The sequence below is a fragment of the Ostrea edulis genome, chromosome 1 (assembly GCF_947568905.1).
Source record: "Ostrea edulis chromosome 1, xbOstEdul1.1, whole genome shotgun sequence".
NCBI classification, from domain to species: domain Eukaryota; kingdom Metazoa; phylum Mollusca; class Bivalvia; order Ostreida; family Ostreidae; genus Ostrea; species Ostrea edulis.
In genome coordinates, this window is record NC_079164.1 from 12,213,093 (window position 1) to 12,234,002 (window position 20,910).

The following is a 20,910-nucleotide window of genomic DNA, read 5'->3' on the forward strand; positions in this document are numbered from 1 at the left end:
AACTGTTTTCATGATTATAATGAGTCATCTACTATAGCTTGAATTGTTTACTTGAACTACATGTATAAGCATATGAATTGCAGTGACTCCTTCCTTCTTGTCCAATGTAGTTTTGATGACAGGGGACAGTTTCTTTGGTTTTGAAACATGTGGATAGGGGGTATACACCAAAGTCAGATTATGACAGACTAATGAAAAATCCCATTTCTCTTTTTTGTCAATACTTGTATTTCATATTAGTGTAGTTAATAAATTATGGCCCTAAATTACATGTAATCTATAAATACTGGTGCTGGTGCACAAAACCTGCTTTGAGCAGGTTCCCCTTTTTGATTTGGTTTTCCCTCATTTGGGCTAATCCGCACCACCCCCCACATCATCACAGTACCAAACATGGAGATTTAGACACTGTGCACAATCAAGAACCCTATCTGCCCTTCTCAAAAATCTACCTCTAATATGGGGCCATCCACCTTCCCTCACAGCTACAGACCTTTTCCTAGACCCTGCATGTTTTCACCAGAATTTCTTCAGCAACTGACCACGTGTCTTAGTTTCGTATTTGCACCCATCTATATGCTAGGAATCATGGTGACACCTACATGTTGTATATCAACATTTTTAGTAAGCACTCAGCTACATTTGACATGTATCCTAAAATTATTGTATACATTTTTACACATGTAATATCACTTCAAATATGGGGTATTTCCATTTTTTGAAAAAGTTGACCCGGCCTGTAGTGCGAAACTGTCCCCTGCTACCTTTAAGAATTCTGACATCTGATGTCATTGACGTCAACTCCCATTTTTGACAAATTTGACTTATTCTGAGTGAAACTACACCAATACATCATGTCGACTGCCCTAAATGTGTACGCAATAAAATTATTTAAAAACCCTACATTTCTGTGTATGATGTTGTCATCTAAGAGTGATGAGAGTGTTCGAGTAAGATCCCTGTTCCTAACAAATAATATCGCAAGTATATTGTATCTATGGTAAAAGTGACAGTATATGTGGTGCTACATGCTGAACATGTAATGATGAGAACCTGTGTAGAAAATAATGGATTAGAGAGATATAAAGGGACCTAACTGCTCTTAAAATCAAGAAAACTTCCCACTTCACTGTCTACTTCTTTACATACTGAATATGTATAGACCTGAAATATGCTCTAATTAAGTAAACAACTCCCCAACAAGATTTTGAATACCTGTTCTCTTCTTACATTCTATCCTATGCCAGCACTAATAGTGAAAACTAAAGATTCACGTAATTCAGCCAAATGTCAAAGGGGAGGTGGCTTGTTTACAAGTACCACCCATAAATGAGAAAATGGTGTTAACTGTGTTTTTGTGTACAAAATGTCTCTAAAATGACTTAGTTCTCTATTTACAAGTATTTTTTCATAAATATACATCATGGTGCTGAGAAGAAATGTGATCTACTGTACTTGAGACCTGTGAATCAGTACAATTTGTTAATTACATGTAGATCAAGTAAAACTACATGTAATCTATGTAATAAAGAGCACCGCCACGGCACATGATACGCCCGTCACATATTGTTAACAGTATAGATTGTACCCATTAAAACATTTTTATATCACCTTAATTGAATGTCACAGTGACCTTAAAGTAGGATGCGACACACCTTCTACCTAAGATGCATTAGTTGACCAATTTTGGTGATTCTAGGTCTAATAGTTTTCAAGTTATGAGCCGGACAAGTTTTTGCCATATATGGCCATATCTTCTTAATGAAAAGTCACAGTGACCTGGTTTTAATGTGCGACACACCTTCTGCCCAAGATGTATCTACAGACAAAGTTTGATGATTCTAGGCCTTGTAGTATTTAAGTTACGGGTCGGACACGAAAAAGCTAACAGACGGACGGACAGACGGATATCTTCTTAATGAAAAGTCAAAGTGACCTGGTTTTAATGTGCGACACACCTTCTACCCAAGATGTATCTACAGACAATGTTTGATGATTCTAGGCCTTGTAGTATTTAAGTTACGGGTCGGACACGAAAAAGCTAACAGACGGACGGACAGACAGACGGACAGACGGACGGACATGAACTCCATACCATACCATACCATACCATACCATACCATAAGGCGGGCGTATAAAAAGAATACACGGTATATAAAGTACTCCAAATAACATTATTTTAACCACTAAGCTGATTTACATGCACTTACATGTCACTATGATACTTGACCAGATTCTGGTTTTCCATAGTACTAAAGTATAGCTTACCTCCCTTGACTCTGTTGTCTACCATTGTGATACTAATGTGATACATCTATTGAAATAAAGGGTTGTGTTACATATCTAATACATTTATCTTGATAATATTAATGAAATTGACTGAATTCCATGGGTTTCAAAAAATGCCATTCTCTTAAAGGTGGCATGGGACAGTTTCTTTGGTTTTGAAACATGTGGATAGGGGGTATACACCAAAGTCAGATTATGACAGACTAATGAAAAATCCCATTTCCCTTTTATGTCAATACTTGTATTTCATATTAGTGTAGTTAATAAATTATGGCCCTAAATTACATGTAATCTATAAATACTGGTGCTGGTGCACAAAACCTGCTTTGAGCAGGTTCCCCTTTTTTGATTTGGTTTTCCCTCATTTGGGCTAATCCGCACCACCCCCACATCATCACAGTACCAAACATGGAGATTTAGACACTGTGCACAATCAAGAACCCTATCTGCCCTTCTCAAAAATCTACCTCTAATATGGGGCCATCCACCTTCCCTCATAGCTACAGACCTTTTGCTAGACCCTGCATGTTTTCACCAGAATTTCTTCAGCAACTGACCACGTGTCTTAGTTTCGTATTTGCACCCATCTATATGCTAGGAATCATGGTGACACCTACATGTTGTATATCAACATTTTTAGTAAGCACTCAACTACATTTGACATGCATCCTAAAATTATTGTATACAGTTTTACACATGTAATATCACTTCAAATATGGGGTATTTCCATTTTTTGAAAAAGTTGATTCAGCCTAAAGTGCGAAATTGTCCCCTGCTACATGTACCTTTGTGCTGTTTTAATTCATGTTAACTCTGTCTTCGTTTTTTTTTTTTTTTGAGCTCACCTGAGCTGAAAGCTCGTGTGAGCTTTCCTGATCGCCTGTTGTCCATCTTTTTACTTTTTCGACTTCTTCAGAACCACTGGGCTAATTTCAACCAAACTTAGCCAAAAGCATCCTTGGGTGAGGGGCTTTTGAATTTATTCAAATGAAGGGCCATGTCCCTTTCAAAGGAGAGATAATCATAAAAATGCTAAAATAGGATGAAGTAATTTAAAAAGCTTCTTCTCAAGAACCACTGGGCCAGAAAAGCTGAAATTTACATGAAAGCTTACTGACATAATGCAGATTCAAGTTTGTTCAAATCATGGCCCCCAGGGATCGGATGGGGCCACAATAGGGGATCAAAGTTTTACATAGAATTATATGTAGGGAAAATCTTTAAAAATCTTCTCAAGAACAATTGGGCCAAAGAAGTTGACATTTACATGATTTCAAGCTTTCTGACATAGTGAAGATTCAACTTTGTGAAAAGCATGACATCCAGGGGTAGGTTGAGGCCACAATAGGAACTAAGGTTTTACATGCAAATATACATGTATATGGAGATTCTTCAGATATGGGCCAAGGTGACTCAGGTGAGTGATGTGGCTCATAGGTGGCTTGTTCCCTTATGTGTGTAAGATCTTATGCCTTGTTGGGGGTCTGAATTAGAAATAATTTTATTCTATGGTATTCTATAACTTATGATAGTAAAAGACATAAGTTTTAGACTAATTTTTGGCATAATTATGTATTGAAATCATTGTGTGAATTTCTTCCATTCCTCTAGACACATGTTTTCTTGCTATAAAAGAAATACAGAGTATATCCTAGATTCATGTACTATCCCTAGAATGATCGATGTGACATTAAAATAATGTTTACTTAGAAGGTTCGTTTTAAATCCATAGAATACTGAGGCAGAATTTGCAAGATGTACATATGTAGTTCAATAACACATTTTATTCTGTGTCATTGTTATCTTACTGAGCAGTATAAAGTCATTGTTGAACAGATGAGTATAAAACTATAGGTAAATAGTACAGGCTGTTGAGATCTCTAAAAAGAATTGTGTATGTACCAGTAGTGTGTCATTGTGATGCACTTTTCTCTGTATAGCTAACCATGTGGGCTCATGTAGTATTGAGATACGGGTACCACATATTAACTGAAAGGGGGGGGGGGGATGTCCCATTGGCACTGCACCGAGTTTCCCTATATGTTCTGAGAAACATCATCATTGTTTTAAAACCTATGCAAATATTGTGAAATATTTTTACTAGCATTTTTAATGGTTTAATCCACATATAAACATTATGTGCATTGTGTGTTCGTAATACATCAAGAAATTATGTGCTTATCATTAGGGTTGGTGTGTTTGTAATACGTACTGATGCTGTGAGACACGTCGATTGGTCTTTTGTTTACAAAAACTGAACAAATTCGAGCTAGATATTTGTTGTCAATATGTAGCGCATGTGCAATAGCCTAGTCCTCAAGTTGCGAACGTTTCTGGACCTGTGGGCGGCAAACAGTAAATGTAGTACGGTCGAAAGCCGAAAGTCCCGAATAACGATTTTTGCATGATTTTTCTCTTAATAGTAGATAGAATGACATGAAACTTATTGTGATAACTGTTTGTGACCTATTAAACAAGAATCGTATATCTTTTTTCTGGGAATTCCATACAGAAAGTACTGAACCAGAGTTTTCATCTACCAAAAAGCGGTAAATCTAGTATGTTTTATAAATGCCGAAACCTGAATACGTTCGTTGATCATGCGATCTACCGATCTACTGTAAGTCCGCGTTTTAGCATTAAACATAGACAATATTGAATCAGACTGAGTTCTAAATATCTAATGTAACTTAAATAAATCGCACTTGCATATATGGTGCATTTATATGCGCATTTTATTGTGTCACCCTACATATCATTTGTAATTATAAATGTGTAGTACACGCACTCTTTTGCAATATTTCAACCCACTTTGATATACACTATAAATAGTGTGTTTCTTTTTAAACTTCGGTTGTTGAAGCATATTCGTTATTGAATTAAATGAATATTTTCATAATTCAATTGATGCAGTGTAGGCTACTAATGCATAGGAAGTGTAATTTAAAGTAGCCATAATTAATATGTAATTTATCGAAGAGAAGCGACAATATCATTTCATCATCAAGACGATTAAAGACTGTATTATCATAAGTTGATTTCTTAGGAAAATGACGAAATATTGTAAAAGCACACTACTTGGGTTACATTATCTACTTTAAAGTTTTCACCCATCTACAGATCACATCGTTTAGAAAATATAAAAGTTTTGGGGATATATTCTGGGATTATATTATATTATGGTGTTTCATACCGATTGTGAAGCCGTTCTTGGCACACTGATTTTGACTGCGGATAACTCCGTTTACCTGATCAGGATATGGGGCTCACGGCGGGTGTGACCGCTTACTCCTCCTAGGCACCTGATTCCACCTCTGGTGTGTCCAGGGGTCCGTGTTTGCCCAACTATCTATTTTGTATTGCTTGTAGGAGTTATGAGATTGATCACTGTTCGTTATCTTCACCTTGCATTGTAGGAAAATATAAGAAAATCCTGTCGGAATGAAGAAAGGTATGCAAATCTCAGCAAGGAATCTGAGCAGTCCTCTTGTAAACTATAATAACTCAATCATATTAAGATATTCTTTCATTTGGGAAAGTTTCCATTTATCTGTGATACTACAGCTATCAGAATATATATAGTTTGATAAGACGTTTTCTTATAATACTATGGTTGAAAATCCTGCCGGAATGAAAAAATATGGACCAATTTTTTCCGGGAAAATCGTGTCGGAATGGAGGTAGTGTCGTATATAAAATCGCATTATCTCCGCTAATACTAAATATATTTTCATTTGGTAAATATTCTTTATATCTGTGGAAACAGGGTTATTAGAATATATAAACCTGTTCGAAATAAGATAATAAAATGTATTGATAGAAATTATTACATAGGCAGGTGGTACTAAAATCCGAATCGAACTAGTTTGCATTCATTGTCTGTGATGAAAGCAACATGTCAATTTCAAAAGAAATATAAGAGCAAAAATTCAGTTAATGTAAATATTACCGATTATCTCCGCAAATTGCAACAAAACATGGGTCTACAGGTCGTTTGTTTGTTTTATAACACGAAGTGCTTTGTACTGACACCGCGCAGAATGAAAATTTATATTCGTTGTGTTGAAAAATAAAGTATCATTGTTTTATTATCACAATAAATTGATACAATATTTATTACAGAAAAATCTTGAAATTATTGCTTTGGTAAGGTAATTCCACTCCTCTAGAATTGTAGGTTGAATCTTATATTTGATAGTTGATTCTTCAAATAATTTATCTTAGTAACAAATAAAAATGATAAATTTAAAAGTATGTTGCGGTATCAATAAATTTTTCACCAATACGGATCTTTCGAGATACGGATCCACTTTGACTTTTATCGCGTGTTGAACGCATGTCATTTCAATAACAACTAAGTAAACAAGCATGGAGTTCTTTAATTGATAGCAAATTACCGTACTAAAATGCTATTTTTCAAAGAAAGAAATCACTACAACTATTTAGGCCTATAGGATAATGCATTTGATTAAATTATGTGAGGAAAACAAATCTAGGGAATAATCTTGAGGATATCCGTAAAACTTCAGGCCTTCCTTCAAAGGATACGCATCTAAATGTGCCTTTTTCCTTCCATCTAATTCATACTCAGGTACTAAGCACCAATAGTGACTTGGATCGTCACCGTGGGACTGTGCATAGCTCTTTACGGACCGTCTTCCAATGAAACCCCAGATGTATCGATTTCAACTTTGCCCTACTTTGCTTACTATCACGTGACCACCGTGTATAAACGTCAAGTCCAATCGGTCGTTCCGGCACATCCCGAAAGTAACGTATTAGCATAATAGACCTGTTATCAACGTCAGAAAATTGCAGTTTTCCTTATACAAACAGCATTATCATATTTCACAAAAACTGGTTATAGGCCTAACAATATAATAATATTCATAACAATTTCATGAAACTGTTTCTTTAAAAAATATACAAAATATTTGTGAAAAGTAAAGGAAATCTATCGCATAATGGACTTGGTAAATAATTTAATATGAAAACAGAGTTATTGCCCTTGGATTCGATATTTCGAATCATATAATTTATTATTCATATATTACTTAGACTTTCGAAATATTTCATGGTTAACAAGATTTTTTTACAATAACTATTGAAAAAGACTCCAACAAAATTTATGTTCCTATCATGGATAAATTAGAATGGTTGACTTTGAAAAATCTTATGTCATTATAGGAAGGTGGGAATTCCTTGACAAAAAAAATTGAATTCAAGAGGCTTTACGCTATTTTTAATTACTGAAAAAGACCAAATGTAACCCCTTTTGTCTTTAGGAGTCAAATCCAAGTTATTTTTCCAACTTTTATTACAAGTACAAAGTTTACCAACAACTCTCCAACTCTTTCTACTTCTCTTTTTCTTCTCTCCTTCCCTCTCTCAGTACAAAATACATGAGTATTTATATTATTTTCCAAGGACTCTGTCCACCTATGCCACTTAGAAGTAAACAAATTCCAATGTTCTTGCTTAACAGACATTTACGGTGCCAGAGCAATAGAACTGTCCATCCTGGTGCTGAAAATACAGGTACAGAGATAGTAAAATAGGAACTTTGCTGACAATTTGTTAATGAAGTAGTAATTTCAATCTACGGTATCACTGCACGTGAGGTTATAATTACAGTTGCTTACAGAGCAATTACAAAGTAAGAATTTCAATTTTCTGCATCTCCTCCCATATAGATAGAGTTGTCAAAACAACAATAAACCAAGCAGTGGTACAGTATAATGACCGATAATTGAGAAAAACAAAACAAACATCCCTGTACATTGTCATCTGGTTACACAAAGCTATACGTACATTTCGAGAATTTACATGTCGTCAGAAGATAAAAGGTAAGACTTCCCGAGTGGAGATTTCAAATATTTTCATGTTAGAATAATTTCGTTCATGGTAGTACGAAAGCCGGCTGAGCTTATTTTTGAAAGAGTGAAAAAAGTCTACATGTACTCAACTCGACATAACTAGTTCATTATCTCGTTTGAACGAGTTAGTATCTCGTTTTAATGAGTTAGATTGATTGAATATTGTTTAACGTCCCTCTCGAGAATATTTCACTCATATGGAGACGTCACCACTGCCGGTGAAACAATATCTCGTTGTAACAAGTTAATTATCTCGTTATAACAACTTATTTACGGAAACGTATAACCGCCTCGTGTTGTTGTGTTATACCTCAAAATGGAAAAATAGAATTATTGTCATCTTCCAATGAAATGCTTACAACGTCAAAATTATGTCGACTTGTACAAGGGGATCAGAAAAAAATCGATATACTTTGGATGATTTTACCACCCTCTTCCAGCTTTATTGACTTTAATTATGTCATGATAACTTTTTGCGTAATAATATTTGCTGCAATAAAAAAATGCGTAGAAATATTCTTGCAATCCTATACAAGGAGAATTAATCATGTCGATATGATACTGTTTTTCAGGTTTTACGTTCATATTTTGATAACTTCTTGTCTCTTAATAAGGAATGTCAATTTGAGGTTGTCGTCCAAATTTTGAGCAACAATTGCACTGTATTTCAACTCTCACATACTAGTACAGTGTATATAATAATACTATAACTACCTGCAAAGCTCGATTGTATGGGAATTTTTTTTCATGTGAAGTTGAAATAGTTATAAATTAGACAAGAAAATTTCGGAATGAATAGAAATAAGTACATGTAATTGCAGGGCAAATAAACCCCTTTTTTAAATGGCCCCACGGACAATTTATTATGGGGGGGGGTATTAAAAGTGAGTGGTATATGAATGTCTTCCCCTTCACCCAAATAAAAAAAGTCTGGATCCACCTTTGACATTCAACCAATAGCAAGAAAATTAAGGAGATCAATTTAGAACATTTTCAATGTTATTTCAATGTTTCTAGGTCCAGGGGAGGATGCAACAATTTTTGAAGGGGGCCCCACACTCATGCATAGAATCATACACACAGGGAGAGAAAAATACTCCGTTTGATGATTTATTTAACATAGTTCCTTCAGAAAATGGTCCGAAAATGGCAAACGAAAGTTCGCTGGAATTTTCCGATAATATCAAATTGAAACCTCACATGTGACTTATCGTATAAATTGAAGTAGAATATACTTTCATTCACTCATAAATGAACATGCTTTGTGATATACTTTTTGTTTGTAAATTTGTAAGCATTCTTGTGTGGGTGGGTAAGTAGTGAAGACAAACAGATGAAAGCAAATGAGCGATACTCTATCTAGCAAGTAGAATAAGTGCAGAGATTGCCGAGTAATTTTGAACTACTTTATTATTCAAACGCATTAGACATTTATTTCGTAAATTACAGTAGCCGCTCTCTCTCTCTCTCTCTCTCTCTCTCTCTCTCTCTCTGCATAAAAGAGGAGGGTCCAACCCATACCCATCCTCCTTGATGTATTGCTCTAAACTAAGTTATTATTATCACTATGGTAATTATTCGAGGGTCAATAATGCTGTAAATAAGTACATTTCTGAGTCTTCAAGTTTTATCGGACTTCTTATTTGTGCCATGGATGCCGATCATTACTGTTTATGATAGTGATAATATGATTACACATTTCAGCTGAGTTAATGGTTATTGCTGTGAACCAAAGGTATATATTTGAAAAAAAAATCAATTATTCTATGCCGAGTAGGAATAAAAATTGTTCCGTGTACTTAAATATTTAATTTCTATCGGGCGTCCGGAGCCTGCATGCAGAAAAGACAAAAGCGGGTGGCTCAAGCAAGTTTTTCTGATCAAAGTTTTTCAATCGTTCTGTCTCTCTATGATAGCTTCTTGTATTTTCGAGTTCTTCTACAGTACAACTTGGTCACTATTAAATAAACTAGCCACAAAGCATCTGAAGTTTATTGGAATGAAGCCCTCCCCCCCCCCTATTAAGGAAGTTTATTAAGAAATACCAATAATATGGTGAAATCATTTTAAAAATCGTCTTTACTAGAAGCAGTGGGACAGAAAACTCGAACACCATTTCAGAGCTTTCTTATGTAGTGAAGATTCAATGTGGTTCAATTCGAAAGTCGCACTTTTACGATGGGCCCATAAAGGAGTTCAAATGTTTTACATGGGTCGGGAAACATATTTTGAAATCTTTCTCTCACCTACAATGTTACAACATGCCACATTAACATCCTCAAATAAAATCTAAATGTATAAATTCGAATCAAATCGCACGAGGCTAGGCTGGATTCACAATGTGGGTGCAAAGTTTAACATATAGAAAAATACAGGAAAATAACTTTTAGATAATCATCTTCTGAAGAAGAAGAAGAAAAAGACTACAAATTTCCGAATTTACATGCAAGCATCGGCATATAGTCTAGATTCACTTTTGTACAAATCATAGCACAAGGGCTAGAGTGGGGCCATAAAAGGGGTTGAAAGATTTAACATTGAAATATTAAGGAAAGAATCAAATTTACGCAAGTCAAGATCCCTAGGACAGGGACCGCCAAAAAAGGGGTTCAAAGTCTAATAAAAAAAATACGTTGAAAAAATTAGACCCTCAACAAGAGATAGCAGTCTAAAACAAAGTTTCGATGGGACAGTTATTTGGGGTTTCCAATAGCGAAGCATGGATTTTCTTGGTACACTCGGAGGTAGCATCACTTGTCATCAACTCCTCTTACACCACTGAAAGCAATAAATATAAATTTTCACAGAATTTTTATTACATAGTGCCATTTTGCACCTCTTAATTTATGTGTACATCAGAGAGATATTTGGTGTTTCCCGTAGCAAAACTTTGCTATTTCAAATTCTTTAAAAGAAAGATACAACAGCAACTACTTGATGCTTATTCAAAACGTTTTCCTGAGGCCAAAGTGGAACCGCATAAGGAGTCCGAGTTTAAAATGATTTATATATGGAACCAGTTCACCTTGATCATCCTTCTACGATGGAGCTTTGCAGGTAGTTAGTATTTGTAAAGCTCTTTAATTATATACACTGTACTAAAATGTGAGAGTTGAAATACAGTGAAATTGTTGCTCAAAATTTGGACGACAAACTCAAATTGACAGTCCTTATTAACAGACAAGAAGTTTTCAAAATATGGACGTAAAACCTGAAAAACGGTATCATATCGACTTGATTAATTCTCCTTGTATAAAATTGCGAGAATATTTCTACGCATTTTTTATATTGCAGCAAATATTACACAAAAAGTTATTATGGAATGATTAAAGTCAATAAAGCTGGAGGATGACAGCAAAATCATCCAAAGTATATTGATTTTTTCTGATCCCCTTGTACAAGTCGACATAATTTTGACGTTATAAGGTAGCAGGGGACAATTTCGCACTATAGGCCCGGTCAACTTTTTCAAAAAATGGAAATACCCCATATTTGAAGTGATATTACATGTGTAAAAATGTATACAATAATTTTAGGATGCATGTCAAATGTAGCTGAGTGCTTACCAAAAATGTTGATATACAACATGTAGGTGTCACCATGATTCCTAGCATATAGATGGGTGCAAATACGAAACTAAGACACGTGGTCAGTTGCTGAAGAAATTCTGGTGAAAACATGCAGGGTCTAGCAAAAGGTCTGTAGCTGTGAGGGAAGGTGGATGGCCCCATATGAGAGATATATTTTTGAGAAGGGCAGATAGGGTTCTTGATTGTGCAACAGTGTCTAAATCCCTATATTTGGTACTGTGATGGTATGGGGGTGGTGCGGATTAGCCCAAATGAGAGAAAATCAAAGCAAAAAAAGGGGAACCTGCTCAGAGCATGTTTTGTGCACCAGTATTTATAGATTACATGTAATTTAGGGTCATAATTTATTAACTACACTAATATGAAATACAAGTATTGACATAAAAGGGAAATATGATTTTTCATTAGTCTGTCATAATCTGACTTTGGTGTATACCCCCTATCCACATGTTTCAAAACCAAAGAAACTGTCCCCTGCCACCTAAACATTTCATTGGAAGAAGACACTAATTCTATTTTGCCATTTTGAGGTATAACACAACAACACGAGGCGGTTATACGTTTCCGTACTTTCTCGTTATAACGACTTAGTATCTCGTTATTTAGAGATAAGTCTCTCGTTATAAGGAGTTAACTTTCTCGTTATAACGAATTGATATCTTGTTATAACGAGTTAAGATTATCTGTTATAAAGTATATCGTTATAACGAATTATTATCTTGTTATATTGAATGAATTGTCTCTTTATAACGAATTAACATCTCGTTATAACGATTTAGTATATATGGAAATGTTAAGGGTATGTTCTTTCCAAATTCTACAAAAGCCGGCTGGGCTCATTTTTGAAAACGTAAAAAGATCTTAACTTATTATAACGAGTTAGTACTTCGTTATACCGAGATAGTATTTATGAAAATGTTAAGGGTCTGCTCATTCCAAAATCTAAGCATAGCAATTATAAATTGTCAAAATCTACAAGATTTAAGTTAATAAAATGTTAGACTTACACACGATGATTTTATGATGACTGCATGAATTACGTAACAATTTTATTCGTCGTAAAGATGAAAAGGAATTGTTTATTTCTAGCAAGCAAATGAATAGGTGACGACACGTTTTTTGATGCAACAAAAATACATGTACTGATTTTCCATTATCAAGAATAAGTCTAGATTTGATCGTTTTGATATATCACAATGGTTTGATAAAACGTTCGAGCTAATTCAATATTTGAGTAACACATCAGCCAGCCTAGATGCAGATGATTTTATCGATTTATCACAGAATATAAATATATTTGTGCTACCAATGCAAGCATGTCCATGTACATCTAGTTGGTTTCTCCCTTTTTAGCTCACCTGAGCTGAAAGCTCAAGTCAGTTTTTCTGATCACTTTTTGCCTCCCGGTCTGTCAGTCAGTACAAAATATTTGAAATACATTTGCAACTTCCTCTCCAGAACCGGCGGGCCAATTCTAACCAAACTTGGCACAAAGCATGCTTGGGTAAAGGGCTTTCCAGTTTGCTCAAATGAAGGGACAGGCCCCTTCAAAGGGAATATAATCACAAAAATGCTAAATTGAATGGGGTCATTTAAAAATATTATCAAGAACCATTGGACCAGGGGCAAATGTTGAAAAATCTTCTCAAGTAACACTGAGTCAGAAAAGTTCAAATTTACATGAAAGCTTTCTGACATAGTGCAGATTCAAGTTTGTTAAATTCACAGCCCCCGGGGGAAGGGTGGGGCCACAATAGGGGATCAAAGTTTCAAATGCGAATATATAGGGAACATGTTTAAAAATCTTCTCAAGAAACACAGGGTCAGAAAAGTTGAAATGTACATGAGAGCTTCCTGAAATAGAGTAGATTCAAGTTTATTCAAATTATGGTCCCCAGGGTTTGGATGGGACCAAAATAGGGGATCAAAGTTTTATTTAGATACATAGGGGAAATCTTCTTAAGAACCTCTCTGGAACAGAAAATTAGTAATTCAGATGAAAAAATCCCGACTTAGAATAGATTTAAGTTTGTTCAAATCGTGGTCTACGGGGATGGGTAGGGTGGGACCATAATAGGGGATCAAAGATTCATATGCTGATATATTTAGGAAAACTATCAGTATATCTTTTGAACTATTTAAGCTGGGGCTTTCATTTTGTATACTCATTTTTTCTTTACAGAAAGACCTTTTATGTGATCCCATGGTGTGCGATCTTATGAACCTGACCTAGAAGTTTGATCTACTTTTATTAAAATTCTGATATATACAATATGTCCTGAACTATTTAAGGTTGTACTTTTCTATCTTGTATTTAAATTTCTTATGGCAAGACCTTTCATTTCATATCATGTCCTTTGACATTGTGACTTAGTACTTTGAGTTTGACCTACTTTTCAGAAAACATACCCTATTAAATATATCCGGAACTATTCTATGTAGGGCTTTCTTAATTCGTGTATAGATTTTTTGGCAAGACCTTGTGACACAATGGTGTTTGATCTGTCAACATATGATCTAGTTGAACGCCCTGCATTCGTTAGACACATCAGAGATATGCACATATACAGATTTACATGTAATACGACTGTTACTTCTCCAAATTCCGGCATGCGAAATGAACAGAAATGACCTAAAAAAAAAAGAAGAAAAAAAAGACCGGGGGTCCCATTACAAGGCAGGCGTTGGCACTATATAAGATATACAAACTCTCAGATCTACTTGGTTCTATGTTTGAATAATGCAAACTGATATCACGAGAGGGGAATGGATAGAAATGTATATGCTCTTATTTTCCAATCTCAACAATTCAAATGATATGTATTTAATCACGTTCTTGCCTCTTTGAAATAAATATAGTTTAAACTTTTAAATCATTTGTCTTTAGAAAAGAATAAAAATACAGAACACACACATTGTTCCAGATAACTCGGGAGGCTGAACTAAGTTCATCTACCCAAAAATGTAATGCAAATCAGTATGCAATTTTCAAAGCTAAAATCAAGTAAGTTGATACTATTATATCGTCTATAAGTCTTGCAATTCTCTTTTACAGATTTTAAAAGTTTGCCATTGACCCACCAGAGGTGGTGAGTCACGTTATCCAATCGCTTTCTCGTGAAACAGCTGACGTAATCTCAATCGCCATGGGACTAAAACGTAAACCGTGACGTTTTCCAGACACAAACAAAACCATACCAGAAAGACAACCTTTTAATTAATGGCTTGTAAATCTGAAGGATCAGATGATATAAATCAACAAAATCTCTGATGGTGAAATGATGTTGTCAGGTTGTAAATCTGAAGAATCAGATGATATAAATCAACAAAAGCTCTGATGGTGCAGTGTGATCTTGTGAGGAAGTCTGAAGGATCAGATGATATAAATCAACAAAATCTCTGATGGTGAAGTGATCTTGTCAGGAAGTCTGAAGGATCAGATGATATAAATCAACAAAAACTCTGATGGTGAAGTGATGTTGTTAGGAAGTCTGAAGGATCAGATGATATAAAGCAACAAAAGCTCTGATGGTGAAGTGATCTTCTGAGGAAGTCAGTGGTAACTACAAAAGATTCCATGGGACTGAAGGATATGCTTCCTTAGTGAGAAACGGAAACTCACCCTGTTAAGAACTAACTTAGGATCATGTTACCATCAAATTCAGAATGGAAACTGTTGTTAAATATAAATCACGAGACATTTTGTAGGAAGTATCGTACATACATTGTATATAGACCACAAATCAACATCCAGGGTAATGTTACAGCGGTGAAGGGGTTTATTTCATCGACAGGCATCAATATCGCACTTGTACAGAATGTCTTCTGGGATCTGTACAACGACATTGTACGTGATAAATCGCCTTCTGAAGCATACAGAAAGACTGATGAGAACCAGGAGCTTAAATGTACGTGTTTTTAGGATCATACACGGAGCTAGACGTGAACCAGGGGTTTCATTGTACGTGTTTTTGGATCATACACAGAGGCAGATGTGAGCCAGGGGTTTGATTGTACGTGTTCTAGGATCCTACACGGAGCTAGATGGGATCCAGGGGTTTCATTGTACGTGTTTTAGGATCATACACGGAGCTTAATTTGAACCAGGGGTTTCATTGTACGTGTTTAAGGATAATACACAGAGGCAGATGTGAACCAGGGATTTCATTGTACGTGTTCTAGGATTATACACGGAGCTAAATGTGAAACAGGGGTTTCATTGTACGTGTTTTTAAGATCATAAATAGAGCTAATTGTGAACCAGGGGTTTCATTGTATGTGTTCTAGGATCATACACGGAACTAGATGTGAACCAGGGGTTTCATTGTACGTGTTTTTAAGATCATACATAAAGCTAGATGTGAACCAGGGGTTTCATGTACGTGCTTTAGGATCCTACACGGAGCTAGATGTGAACCAGGGGTTTCATTGTACGTGTTTTAAGATCATACACAGAGGTAGATGTGACCAGGGGTTTCATTGTACGTGCTCTCTGAAGCATGTGAACCAGAGGCGTCTTTGTACGTGCTCTTTGAAGCATACACGGAGACAAATGTGAACCAAAAGGTTCATTATACGTGCTTTCTGATGCATACACAGAACGAGATGTGAACTAGACCAGGAGCTTCATTGTACGTTCTTTTGGAAGCATACATTCAGAAATACACAGAAATGTAATTTTACAAATACACTCATGGGTAATAGTAATTACTTACAACATACAATAAAAAATGTGATTATAATGAATAGTGATCCGGTAGGGACGAAAATAGGTCTCCATATATAGCGCATTTCTCTGTGCTTTACATGTATATTGAACATTTCTTCACTTAAGGCATTTATGATCATTTTTAAAGAGTTCATTGCAATATGTGCTTTATAAAATATTTCAAATGCAGCGTGGATCTTGTATGACCCTCTTTAATTTACGTCAAATGACTCATTCCCATTGATCGTGTAGCGTGTGACCACATGGCGACAATTCCATTGAAAACGAGTTCGACCATTTTCGATAGATAAAATGTCGATGTGACCGGTCGACAGTGGATGCGTACTCCTCCTAGACACCTGATTTCCCCAAGGAGTCTGTGTTTGTCCAATTCTGTATTCCTTATAGGAGTTGTGAGGTTGAGCACTGTTCGTTATTTCCACCGTTTATTTAGATGTCGAGTTGAAGGCCACATGAAGCTGTCGAACAAAACAAGACTTTATATTTCTATTTTAGATTTAATCTCCGACAAAATAGAAATATCCAAAATATGTACATATAAATATTTACATAAAAATATTTATTTATATTTACATATAAATATTATATTTACATATAGATATTTGCATATATAAAATATGTAGCCGAAACTTTACGGGAGGCCCGGGTTCCACCCCGGAGTCACTTCAAATCTAAGACATTTAACACAGCTAGTGACTGTTCCTTCCCCCAAACGTCCGACATAAGAAAGTGAAAGCCACTGCTCTCTCAGATACACGTTTGTCCTTAAACACGGAGGTCGCGGTAGGCGCTGGCACAGAGAGAGAGAAAAAAACTCACTGCTACGGCCCTGAGCTCCATAAAGAAGTAAAACATTTGGCACTTCATCTACAGCTAGTAACATTTCTGCAGGATTGAAATTTCTCGATTGATTAAATATTGTTTCACGTCCTGCTCGAGAATATTTCACTCATATGAAGACGTCACCACTGCCGGTGATAGGCTGCAAAATTTAGGCCAATCTATGCTCGGCGCTTATGGCCATTGAATAGGGAGGGATCTTTATCATGCCACACCCGCTGTGACACGAGACCTCGGTTTTTTGCGATCTCATCCGAAGGACCGCCCCATTTAGTCGCATCTTACGACAAACAAGGGGGTACTGAGGACCTATTTTAACCCGGAATTTCTCGAAGACTAAAATCAAAATACAAAAAAACCCAAAAAACTGAAAGTAATGGAGTCTCCAGAGGGATTCCAGAATTCATTTATCTAGAAAGCATCTGGACGTAAGACATGGATGAAAATGACCCATATTTCGTCAGGAAATAGCCTATCACTCGCTGGGAAATGATACAGCACTCGCCGGGAAATGACACAACACTCACCGGGAAATGATTTAACACTCACCGGGAAATGACCATGGGGCTATTAATTGAATAATATACATGTAAAACATGCTAAGTATATCCGAGATAAATAGACCTAGACAATTTGACTATTATGTCATTATTGTCACTTCATAGAAAGTCGATCACTTCATAGAAAAACACAAAATCACGTAACGCAAACGTACACTAACTGCACGTCAAAAATATCACACAATTTATAACAATGTGGTTTTAAAAGTAGTAACACCGCAAACTGCACAGCAGAAATGCAATATATCGTGCGTATATACACCTGTATTTTATACCTATATACAGAACAAAATAGTGGTACGCTTGAGTAAGTCAACTACGAAACGTCCTGTAAAGCTTATACGCATGTTTACGTAAAAACAAGAAAAAATCCTTCTAATACAAAATCTAAATGTACAGTATAAAACTTATGAATAAATTTTGAACAAAATATTGAAGTTCATCTCACTCCTGTAGGAGAAATGTTTACCAAAAATGAATTAAGTTTGAACTTCTCTGGGGGGAAAAAAAGCCGTCCAGTATGTCTGTTGGTAAACTAAATAGTCCTGAACAAGTCTTTTATATCGTTGTTTGTTACATTTTCTCCACAATTTGCGAAATAGTTTTGTGTTTTCTTCCGTGTTTTCTTGCAGGCGCGGCCTTATCTTGATCTCTAGTAAAATCGGTATCATTGGAAACATTATTCAGAAGTTGAAAAGTTCCCACAGTCTATTTATATTATTGTGAACATGGATAACATGAGAACCTACATTAGCGTGAACATACGTAACGTAATCTTAGCTGTAAACATTAGCGTGAACATACGTAACATGATTTAAGCTGTAAACATTAATGTGAACATACGTAACGTGATATGAGCTGTAACCATTAGCATGAACATACCTAACGTGATTTGAGCTGTAAACATTAGCGTGAACATACGTAACGTGATCTGAGCTGTAAACATTAGCGTGAACATACGTAATATGATTTAAGCTGTAAACATTAATGTGAACATACGTAACGTGATCTGAGCTGTAAACATTAGCATGAACATACCTAACATGATTTAAGCTGTAAACATGCGTAACGTGATATGAGCTGTAAATATTAACGAGAACATGCGTAATGTGATCTGAGCTGTAAACATTAGCGTGAACATTCGTCACGTAATATTTGCTGTAAACATTAGCATGAACATACGTAAATTGATTTGAGCTGTAAACATTAACGTGAACATACGTAACGTGACATGAGAGTCTGTAAACTTTAGTGTTAACTCACATAACATGAGAACCTGTAAACATTAGCGTGAACACAGTTACCATGAGAGCCTGTAAACATTAGTGTGAACACACGTAACATTAGAGCATGTAAACATTAACGTTGAACAAACGTAACTTGAAAAACTGTAAATATTAGCATGAACACACATAAGATGAAAGCCTGTAAAAACTAGCATGAACACACATAACATGAGTCGGTATACATTAGCGTGAACAAACGTAACGTGAGTCTGAAAACATTAAAGTGAACACACGTAACATGAAAGCCTGTAAACATTAGCATGAATGCACGTAACATGAAAGCCTGTAAACATTAGCATGAATGCACGTAACATGAGAGCCTGTAAAAATTAGCATGAATATGCTTAACATGAGAGCTTGTAAAAATTAGCGTGAACAAACGTAACATGATAGCTTGTAAACATTAGGGTGAACACACGTAACGTGAGAGTATGTAGACATTAGCATGAACACATGTAACATGAGAGCCTGTAAACCCTATCGTGAACACACGTAACGTGAGAGTCTGTAAACCTTAGAGCGATCGCTCGTGGCGTACCGTCCACACGAGGTTTTTCTCCCAAGTTATTGGAAGACCTTATTGAACACAGGTCGCTTATAACTAACACGGCGGGTGTACATAAAATGCAATTCATACCCAATGCAATGGACATAGAACGAACTACAGTACTCAACGGGTAAATAATGTACACAAATATTACACGTTCCACAAAGGAAATACAGCAAGATCGTAATTTACCTTAAGAATTACCACAATAAAGCAGTAATTCAATAGTCTTAAACATGTTGATTGTGACACTAGGACTATCATGTTATCCACAATAAAATATCTGTAAAATTAGATTACATTTAACTTTTGATTACTAAAATTCAAAACATAATCACGATACACCCAACAACCGACTGCAGTGTCGTATAAGTAAAGTAAATATTGCAATCTTATCTACCTTATGACACACTCACCTTTCCAAGTGAGATTTATATACCTGTTTACCCGCCCCACCTGATTCTATCACCTGAGTTCATGTGAATTAGTAAATATGTACAAACCTGACAAATTTTGAGGATTGTTCCACAGAAATAAATTACAAGTGTTTTTGCGTGTTACACTGGTGTGTTTTCTCCGTCTTAACCTAACACAAGTTTCCTTACAAAAAATCCGGATGTAAGATTTTCGTAAGTTCTAACTTAAGATACGACGCTTCTGTTTTACTAAATTATATGTATTCTTAAACAGCATGAGGGAAGTCATATTTATTTAGATGAAAGAAAAATATCTTAAAGGGACTGATTCACGATTTTCCTCCAAATTTTCACATTAAATGATCAAAATTTACAGTCTAATATGTTTAGAGGGTTTCACCAAACAAAGGTTATTCATCATGAGAGAAGCTCATTATAGAGAGTTTATAATTTGTTTTGAAAACAAAGATTGAAGTGCGTTATTGTCTACAGGGTTTTCAAAATCAATGGATATTGGCCATGTTTATCTTATACATGTATATATCACATCTAAAGTATACTTTAGGTAAAATGTGTCATTTAAAAGTTAAAAGTTGTGATTGTACAAAATGAAGATACATGGTACATAAAGACTCGAGTCTTTGTTTACATAACACAGAATCAAAGCTAAAATATTGCTCTTATCCCATCCTCATAAGTCAAGGTCTTGTGATTACGTACTCTTGTAAGGAGAGTACGTAATCATAAAACCTTGACTTGTGAGGATGCTCTTATCCT